Source organism: Tupaia chinensis, unplaced genomic scaffold, assembly GCF_000334495.1.
Source record: "Tupaia chinensis unplaced genomic scaffold, TupChi_1.0 Scaffold000101_1, whole genome shotgun sequence".
NCBI classification, from domain to species: Eukaryota; Metazoa; Chordata; class Mammalia; order Scandentia; family Tupaiidae; genus Tupaia; species Tupaia belangeri.
This window is the reverse complement of record NW_006159565.1, coordinates 3,067,465-3,077,350: the sequence shown is the minus strand read 5'-3', so window position 1 is coordinate 3,077,350 and position 9,886 is coordinate 3,067,465.

Sequence of the window (9,886 nt, the reverse complement as noted above, 5' to 3'; positions counted from 1 at the left end):
AAGAGAAAGAAAAATAAATTGTGATGGTATTAAGAAGGTGGAAACTTAATCCATCTATGATATTAAGAGGTGGGCCTTGGGACCAGTAGTTAGCATAATGGCTATGTCGCTGGACTCCCAAGTAGTCGACCATGGTTTGAGTCCCGGACCTGGTGGCTTAAACTCATGCTGGGTGCATGTGTGTGCGTGCCCAAGATCCCGAGAGGAGAATGGAGGAGAAGGGATTGCGGCATGGCCATCCCCTCTGGGGGTGATTTCTCGCTTTCTATCTCTCTGTCTCTCTCTGTCTGTCTGGCGAGTGCACGTGCCCTATAGCAAAAAAGAAAACCTCTCAAAAAAAAAAAAAAAAAAGAGGTGGGCCTTGGGATCAGTAGGTGGCATGGTGGTTCAGGCATTGGTCTCCCACATGGTTGACTATGGTTCAAGTTCCGGACCTGGCAGCTTGCTTTCTCACTTTCTCTCTCTCTCTCTCTCTTTCTCTGTTTCTCTCTGGTAAGTACATATGCCCTATAGCAAATTTAAAATAATAATAATAAATTAAATTAAATAAATAAAAATTTAAAAAGAGGTGGGGCCTTTAGGAAGTAATTCAGATTAGATGACTTCATTAGAGTGGAGCCCTAGACTGAATCCTGGTGATTTCCTGAGGGAGGGAGAGAGACCAGAGCTGGCACAGTGGTCCTTTATTCATGTGGTGCTTGCATCACTTCAAGACTCAGCAGAGTCCCCACAGGCCAGATGTGGCCCCTTGACCTTGGACACAACCACAGCTAACTTAACCTTTATTTTTTAGAAACTACCCAGTGTGTGACATTCAGTTAGAGCAACGGGAAAATGGACTAAAACAAGAAGTAGGTGCTTATGTCCATCAAAGACATGTAATAATACCCACAATGAGAAGGCATGCACTTTCGTGCCTATCAAAGGAATTGCCCATATGAAAGAAACCGTTCTCCAATCATGGCAAACTGTGTCATTTCATACATGCGACATTCTCGAAAAGACAAAACCATGGTGATAAGCCGGAGCTCAGTGGTTGTGAGTGGTTAGGAGGAGAGGTGTGACTTTAAAGGGATCGCACGAGAGAGATTTGGGGATGGTGGAACTGTTTCTTGATCATTGTGGTGGTTAAATCTGTACGTGTGTTAACAATGGTAGAATAGCACAGCGAGAAAACAGTCAATCGAACAAGAAGAATTTTTTAGAAACTATGTGTGACACTGTTTATAAACAGCAGCTTTATTTACGGCAGCCTAACTGGGACCTGGGAGCCTCCTGAATGGCAGGAAAACGGGAATGTAAAGCGTACTATGTTCATACGCTGCCCAGCACTGAAAAACAACACACTACTGGAATGTGCAATCACACGAATGAATCTCACAGGATATCATTAAGTGAAAGCAACAACACAGCTCCAGTTATATCAAATGTCCAAAAACAAGCAAAATTCATTTAACAAGACACAAGTCAGGATCCTATGGGAAGCTTCCAGGGTGCTAGAAATATGCTATGTTGTGTTCTGGATGGTGGCTTTCTGAAAATACTCATTCATTTAAACCTCACTAAGCTGTACATTGAAGATTTGAACTTTTACTTGCATAAATAATACCCCTCTGTTTCTTGTTTGTTTTTGATTTTGGTTTTTATTCTAGCGTGCTTGCGCTTGCCAGAGAAATAAAGAAAGTGAGAAATCACCCACTCAGGGGATGGTCACACTACAGTCCTTTCTCCTCCAGTCTCCTCTCAGGATTTTGGGCATGCACACACATATGCCCGGCATATTTTTTAAGCCACCAGGTCTGAGACTCAAACTACAAATTTGGCTATGTGGATCGAGCTGCTTTAACCTTTCTGCCACTGGCTGACCTCTGTTTTCCATGCTTTTAAATGCTTAAAACATGTAACTATTTTAATCTGATTTGTACATGTCTAGGAGGTGTTGCACAAAGTGCTAAAATTCACTGTCGACTGTTAGTTCCCTGACACCAGACTCTTTATCAACGCTCAACAAACACAGACAGGGCACCATGCTAGGCTCTGGAGACATAGGAGCACAGAGATGCAGTCCCTGCCCTGGATAAATATTTGCTGTTGATAACAAAAGGGAGGATGACATTTGAAATCCACAAAATTCAGCGTTATGTTTCGTCGCGCTTGGTACAAGTGCAGCTGCCTGAGAACACATGACCATTTTCCCCAAGAAGAAAAAGATTTTAAAAAGTACCCGTAATCCCACTGTGAGGTTGGGAAAGGTCTTTAATTACTAAAGACCACCTCTAAGGGAAAGGCTTGCTTTTGAACTGTCAAAAAGCATGGATCAGAATTCATACCAGAGTGCTCAGAAGAGCAGGGGTTCTTTTTTGTGCACCATTTAACTTCTAATAGAGATTTCTGGAGACATAATGTCCTTTCTTTTTTGTCCCCATGATAGCTTGATTTATGTCTAATTCTGTCTCATGTCTTTATGTACCTCAGAGTTTACAAATAAAATGTAAATTCATTCCTTGTGAGAAAAATACTAAATACTAAATATTGACTCATTTGAGGAGGTTATTACACACACTAGGTTTGAATAAAGTTTACATTTGTCTTTTTCCAAGCTCCTAAGATACTATCAATCTATCCTTAAAATGCTAAAAGCATTCAAAACAAAAAGAAACCAAAACAACTATATCTTTTTTTTGGAGAGGTTTTTGCTATAGGGTGGGTGCGCTCTCCAGAAAGACAGAGAGAGACAGAGAGACAGAAAGCGAGAAATCACCCCCTAGGGGGGATGGAAGCGCCACAATCCCTTCTCCAGGATCTGGGGCACCCACATACATGTGCCCTGCGTGAGTTTAAGCCACTAGGTCTGGGACTTGAACTGCAGTCGACTACATGGGAGTCCAGTAACATAGCCATTACTCTAACTGCTGATCCCAACAACTATCTCTTTTAAAAATAAGATCAAGGGGTTAGCAGGTGATGTGGTGGTTAAGGCAGCTGGATCCCACATGGCCAACTGCACAGTTCGAGTCTTGGGTCCTGTGGCCTGAAAAATAAGCCAGACCCATGTGCATGCATGCCCAAATCCTGATAGAATGGAGGATTGTGGCATAGCCATGCCCCCAGGGAATGCTTTCTCTTTCTCTCCCTCTCTCTGTCGCTGCTGAGCACAAGCTCCATATAGCAAAAATTTAAAAAAAAAAAAAAGAAGAAAGAAAAGAAAAAGCACAGTATTTATGAAATTGGTTACTGTTGGAAAAGGATAGGTGTTGCATACATTTTTCTCTATTTTGATTCATTTATGCCACAAAGATCGAGTCCTCTTCTTTTTCAATTGAGCTCACTTTTATTAACTACATGGGAAGGACTGTGTCCCAGGTCATTCTCTGTTGCTTAATAACAAAGTACCTGAAACTAGGTGCTTCGTAAAAATAGAAGTTTATTTAGCTCTTGGTTTTGGAAGTCCGAGGCCAAGGAGCCACATCTGGTGAGGAGCTTCTTGCCAGCAGGGACTCTGTGGAGTCCTGGGGCAACTCCTGTCTTTTTTTTTTTTTTTTTTGGAGAGATTGTTGCTATAGGGCGTGTGCCCCCAACAGACAGACAGACAGAGACAGAAAGCAAGAAATCACCCCCTAGAGGGGATGGCCACGCCGCAATCCCTTCTCCTCTCGGGATCTTGGGCATGCACGCACGCGTGCCCGGCGTGAGTTTTAAGCCACTGGGTCTGGGACTCAAACCGCGGTTGACTACGTGGGAGTCCAGCGACAAAGCCATTACGCTAACTGCTGGTCCTGCAACTCCTGTCTTATCTCGGGGCAACACAGAGCAAGAGCAGTTTTATTTATTTATTTGTTTGTTTGTTTGTTTTTAGAGAGATTTTTGCTATAGGGCATGTGCACTCACCAGAGAAACAGAGACAGATAGAGAGACAGAAAGTGAGAAATTATGGCCAAGCAGCAATACCTTCTCCTTTATTCTCCTCTTGGTACTTTGAGCACACACACACACACACACATACACCCACACGCCTGACATGAGTTTTAAACCACCAGGTCCGAGACTTGAACCATTGCTTGACTCATGGGAGTCCAAAAATGCAATCATTATGCTATCTGCTGGTCCCACCAAATAAATATTTCTTAAGTGAATGAAAGTATGAAGGTGGGGCTGAATAAGAAAACATCAGATCCTTCCTTGTAGAATCAGTCTTTCCAGAAGGCTGGGGAGAATGAGGGGATGAGAAGAGAGTCTCAGTTGGGAACAGTGTCAATCTTGGTTGAAAGAAGAGAAGTAAAAGCTAAAATAAGGGACAAGCAGATGGTGTAATGGTTACATTGCTTGACTCTCATGTAGTTGACTGTGCTTCAAGTCTCAGTCCCGGAGGCTTAAATCTCACACAGGGAACATGAGCATGCATGCCCAAAATCCCAAGAGGAGAATGGAGAAGAGATTACGGTGTGGTCACCATCCCCCCAGGGAGGGGTGATTTCTTGCTTTCTGTCGAGTCTCTGGCAAGCACACACATCCTATAGCAAAAATCTCTCTCTCTTAAAAAAAAAAAGAAGCCAAAATAAAACACTATGTCCCATAAGCACAATTCCTGTTGTCTTAGAATATCTCCTGATCCTTCTCTATATATCCCTCTTTCAAGTAACTTTGGAAAGAGCCCACTTCATTTAAAAATGAGTAATAATTTAAAAAATGGCAAAGAATCTTAAAAATACTCACAAGAGAAAAGGAGAAAAATCATGGGATGAAAGGTAGATTAAGAGCCCTTACCAGAAAAACGTATCTCAGAAAGAGATGAAAGTCCATTCAAACATATTGCCATAACCTCTAAAAAATTCAAAGAGGGGACCAGCAGGTGGCATGGTGGTTAAAGTGACTGGACTCTCACATAGACAACTGTAGTTCAAGTCCTAGATCTGATGGCTTGAAAATCACACTGGGCATGTGTGTGTGCATACCCAGAATCCCAGAAGGAGCAAGTCAGCAGGTGGTATCATGTTTGGGGTGCTGGATTCCTACAATGGCCAACCACGGTTTTTGAGTCCTGGACTTGACAGCTTGCTTTCTCACTTTCTCTCTCTCTTTCACTCTCTTTCTCTTATCTCTCTCTGGGGATTGCACATGCCCAATGGCAACAAACAAACAAACAAACAAAACAAAAAACAAACCTTAAAGAGGCAATTTCTTATTTTCTTTTTGGAGAGGATTTTGCTATAGGGCGCATGCACTAGACAGAGACAGACAAAGAGGCAGAAAGCAAGAAATCACCCACTGGGGGGGATGGCCATGTAGCAATCCCTTCTCCTCCATTCACTTAGGATCTTGGGCAGGCACACACAGACACCCGGAGTGAGTTTAAGCCAGCGGGTCCGGGACTCGAACCACATTCGACTACATGGGAGTCCAGCAAAATAGCCATTATGCCAACTGCTGGTCCCAAGGCAAGTTCTATAAAATAAGAACACAATTTAGAGCTACAAGAGATTAAGGAAGCTATAATGAGACCACAAAATAAATAAATAAATAAATAAAGGGAATGATCTCAGCAAAATAGTGGATTAGGAAGATCAAAACTCTCGTTCACCCACAGAAAGATCAAGAAAAAAAAAAATCAGAAGCTGAATGAACCAACTTTGTTGAACTTTGTTTTTGAACTCTGAAAAACAACCAAAGGTTTATAATGACCAAGCCAATGCTCAATCAAGAGAAAAGCTATCTTCAAAAAGATAGGAAAGTTTTGCAACATTTTTATTTGCCCTACCTGCTACCTAGCTCAACAAGTGTCTTGATCTTAAGCTTCAGAAGTCTACTTCACCTTTAATCAGAGGGAACAGAGATCTTATTTGTAAATTATTGTTAATTTGTCTGTCTGTCCTAGTAACCTGAAGGACTAGCTTGCTAATTTCTACTTTGCAGAATTCAGAATACAGGCAGGAAAACTAGCAGGAAGTGCTCACAAAAGCCACAAGGGGACCTGAAATATGAGGCAAGAAATATGAATATGAATGTAGGCAGATAATAGACCATCAAAATCCTAGAGGAGAAGCTCTGGTGAAACTCTTTGGGAAATTAGGACATTGAAATGCAGCTGTGTATACAGAGAAAGTTAGAGAGTCACATGCATGCCCAGAAAGGACCTAAGACCTTAAGATTTCACCTTTGGTTTAGCTCTAGGTTTAGAGCGAGCCTAACTAATTGGTGAAGAACTGCCCTAACACAGAGCTAGTCCAAAAAGAATGAAAGAGGTGAAAGTTCTTTTCTTCCCCACCCCCTCTTCTTTTTTCTTTTCTATCCCTGCCCCTCCTTCTTTCCCTCTTTCTTTCTTCTGCTTCTCCTCCTCCTTCTTCTGTCAGTTTCATCTCCTGGCTTTCAGGGAAATAGCTGATAAAACATTAGCTGAATATAACCTAAAGGAGCAAAGACTTCAGTGAGCAAACAAGACAAAGGATAGTTTCTGCAGCAATAGTTGGGAAAAGTGTCAAAACAAATGGATGGCTATAGCCTTCAACAATTGAAGAGAATAAACCTTGAGGCAAGGGTAGAACCTGATTTCCAGACTTACCACATTAAAATAATTAAATGCTCACTTCCTAGGCACACAAAGAACAGGACAACATAGCTCATTCAAAAGAACAAAATAAATGGAAAGTAACCATCAATTACTGAGGAAGCCCATACACTGGACTTACTAGACAAAAATTTTAAAACAACCGTCTTAAATATGCTCAAGTAGCTAGGGAAAAACATGGACAAAGTAAAGGAGATAAAGAAAATTATATAGAAACAAAATAAAAATATAAATAAAGATACACAAGTTATGAAAAGAAACTATACGGATAATCTGGAGCTGGAAAATACAGTAACTGAAATGAAAAATGCTTTAGAGTGCTTCAATGTCAAATTTGAACAAACAGGAATAACCAATCAGTGAACTTGAAGTTAAGACAATTTAAATGACAGTCTGGGGAGCAAAAAGAAAAATAATAAAGAAAAGGGAATAGACCCTAAAGGGCTTCTGGAACACCATCAAGCAGACCTACAGGAGGAAAACAGAGAGTGAAAGAGACAGAAGGATGATTTTTTAAAAATAGTGGCTGAACACTTCCAAATTTGGTGAAATACGTCAATCTGAAAATCCAAGAACCTCAACGAACTCCAAATAGGGTAAATTCAAAGAGATCTACACCACACTATAAACACATTGTTGGAAGCTAAACACAATGAGAAATTTTGAAAGCATCCAGAGAGAAGTAAATTCTCATATATGAAGTATCCTCTAAGATTCCTGGCTGTTTTCTCATCAGAAACCTTGGAGGCCAGAAGGCAATGGGGTGGAAAATGTAAAGTGCTAAGAGAAAAACCCTATCAACGAACATTCCAGAAAAACTGTCCTTTAAAAATAGGGGAGAAATCAAGATATTCCAAGTAAACAAGAGCTAAGGGGGGTCCTTATCTCTAGACCTTTTCTGTAGGATGCTAAAGGGAGTCCTACAGGTTTAAATGGAAGAACATTAGTACCTTGAAGTCATATGAAGGCGCAGAAATCACTGGTGCAGGTAAATACATTGGAAAAAACCAGTCCGAGTTTCTGTATGGGAAGACGACACAGCTCTGGAGATATATTGTCCTGACGGTTGCACGGCATATGGATGTAGATAATGCCACTGAATTAATAGTACATTTAAACGTGCGCAAATGATAAAGTTATGCTATGTGTATTTCACCACAATTTAAAAAGATGAGGGCCAAGAGCAACAGGTGATGTGGTGGTTAAGGCTCTGGATTCCCACATAGCTCATGCAGTCTGAGTCCTAGACTCAGTGGCTTGAAGATCACACCAGGTGCATGCGTGTATGCCCCAAATCCTGAGGAGAATGGAGGGGAAGGGATTGGGGCATGGCCGTCTCCCTGAGGGGTGATTTCTCACTTTCCCTATCTCTGTCTCTCTTTGACAAGCACACATGCTCTATGGCAAAAACAAAAACAAAAACAAAAAACAAAAACCAAGGCCAGCTCTGTGGCCTAGTGGTTAAGGGAGCTGGATCCCACATAGCCAATGACTGTGCATATCTCAAGCCCTGTTGGCTTGAAAAACACACGAGGCATCTGAGTTTGCATGCCCCAAATCCCGACAGGTTGGAGAGATGGAGAAGGAAAGTTAACTGAAAGAGCTTCCAATGGCCAAATCTGGAACCATCTGAACAATAAAATAATGGCAGTGTTTTATAAACCAAAATAGAAAAGAAATATCCTTGAACCTGTACTGATGTAAATAAATGAGAATAGACAGATCAGTGCATAACTCCAATTTAGCTCTGTAGAAACTCCATTGCATTCACTGTGGTTAATTTCAGTGCTAGAGGAAAACATGCTGTTTCAGACTTACCAACAGAATGTCTATTGTCTGTAGAGTGGTACCTTCCTGAGGAATTCCCAAGGGTAGCTTAACTGCTTTGGAGTCTTCCTTTATATGTCCACGGTGTTTGGAGCCTCAGCCTGAAGACGATGGGCTCCATTGCACTGAACGCCTGCAGAGCTTAGTACAGGGCTACACACGAGGCAAGGCTTCTTGTAGTCCTTTAACAGTGTTTTCTGGAGGTCCACGTGCTGTGGCACTTCTGCCATCCTTTGATGCTGAGATGGAAACATTCCAGGGAAGTTGGTCATTGGGGACAGTTCGGCTGACATACTCCGCATTCTTCCCAAACACCCTCACCCACCCTTTCTTTCTCAGTCTTGCCCACTAATCACTGCCTTCCACCCTGCCCTCCTCTGTCTACTCACCATCTATTTCACTCTTAACCTGTGCCTACCGATTAATACCTCCCGGCAGTACTAATGGTTACTATTCACTAAGACAGGAGTGACCTGAAACCCAGCTCTCCCTTAAGAGCTGCCAGGACTTGGCCCTGATTCAGGCCCCCAAAACATTTGCCAAATCACACACTCAGTGGCGACGGCATTTTTTCAAGTCCCCACCCTCGAGTAAGTGAAGGTGGAAGACACATCGCGTGACTGCGTTGTGCAAACACAGACAGATGATTGTGTTCTTTCCCACTTGCTTTTCATTTCTGATTCTCCTCCAAGCCCTGCACTTCTGCACTTTGAACTGTACTTTTTTTTTTTTTTTTTTTGAGAGGTTTTCACTATAGGGCGCGTGCGCTGGCCAGACAGACAGAGAGAGACATAGAGACAGAAAGCGAGAAATCACCCCCCAGGGGGGATGGCCAGGGAGGATGGTCACGCTGCAATCCCTTGTCCTCCATTCTCCTCTCGGGATCTTGGGCACGCACGCACACACGACCGGCGTGAGTTTTAAGCCACCGGGTCCAGGACAGGAACCGCGGTCGACTACGTGGGAGTCCAGCGACATAGCCATCACGCTAACTGCTGGTCCCTGAACTGTACTTCTTTTTGATGTTGCCTCTTACTTCGAGGAGGTGGATGGGAAGGATGGGAGGTAGGATGCTGTGCTGAGGACTTTGGGATTTTATCCTTTGGGCAAGAGGCTCCTCAGAGAGGCTTTTAAGGTCCTATTTCTGTCCTTGGATGTAAGTCCTCTCTGGTGGCAGTGCAGGGATTCTGCCTCCCAGCGATTTTTGCCCAGGAGGAAGGAGCAGAGCAAGCCATCAGTATCAAGGGGCCTCGAGATCTAAAAACAATTCAGTGAGGTCAAGTGTCCAGAGGCTCACAGCCTCCCAGGACACCTGAGTTAGAGTAGGTTTGAGCTGGGGCTTCCTGTTTTTATGTCACCATTGGCCCCTTCCCCATTCCCATCAGAACTGACAATGAAGGGACAGGAGATGTGGATGGAGCACCCCCTGTCCCCTCCCAGAGGGCAGTGATCACACTGGGTACAACTGGATCAATCCAAAAGTGAGAAGCACAGGAG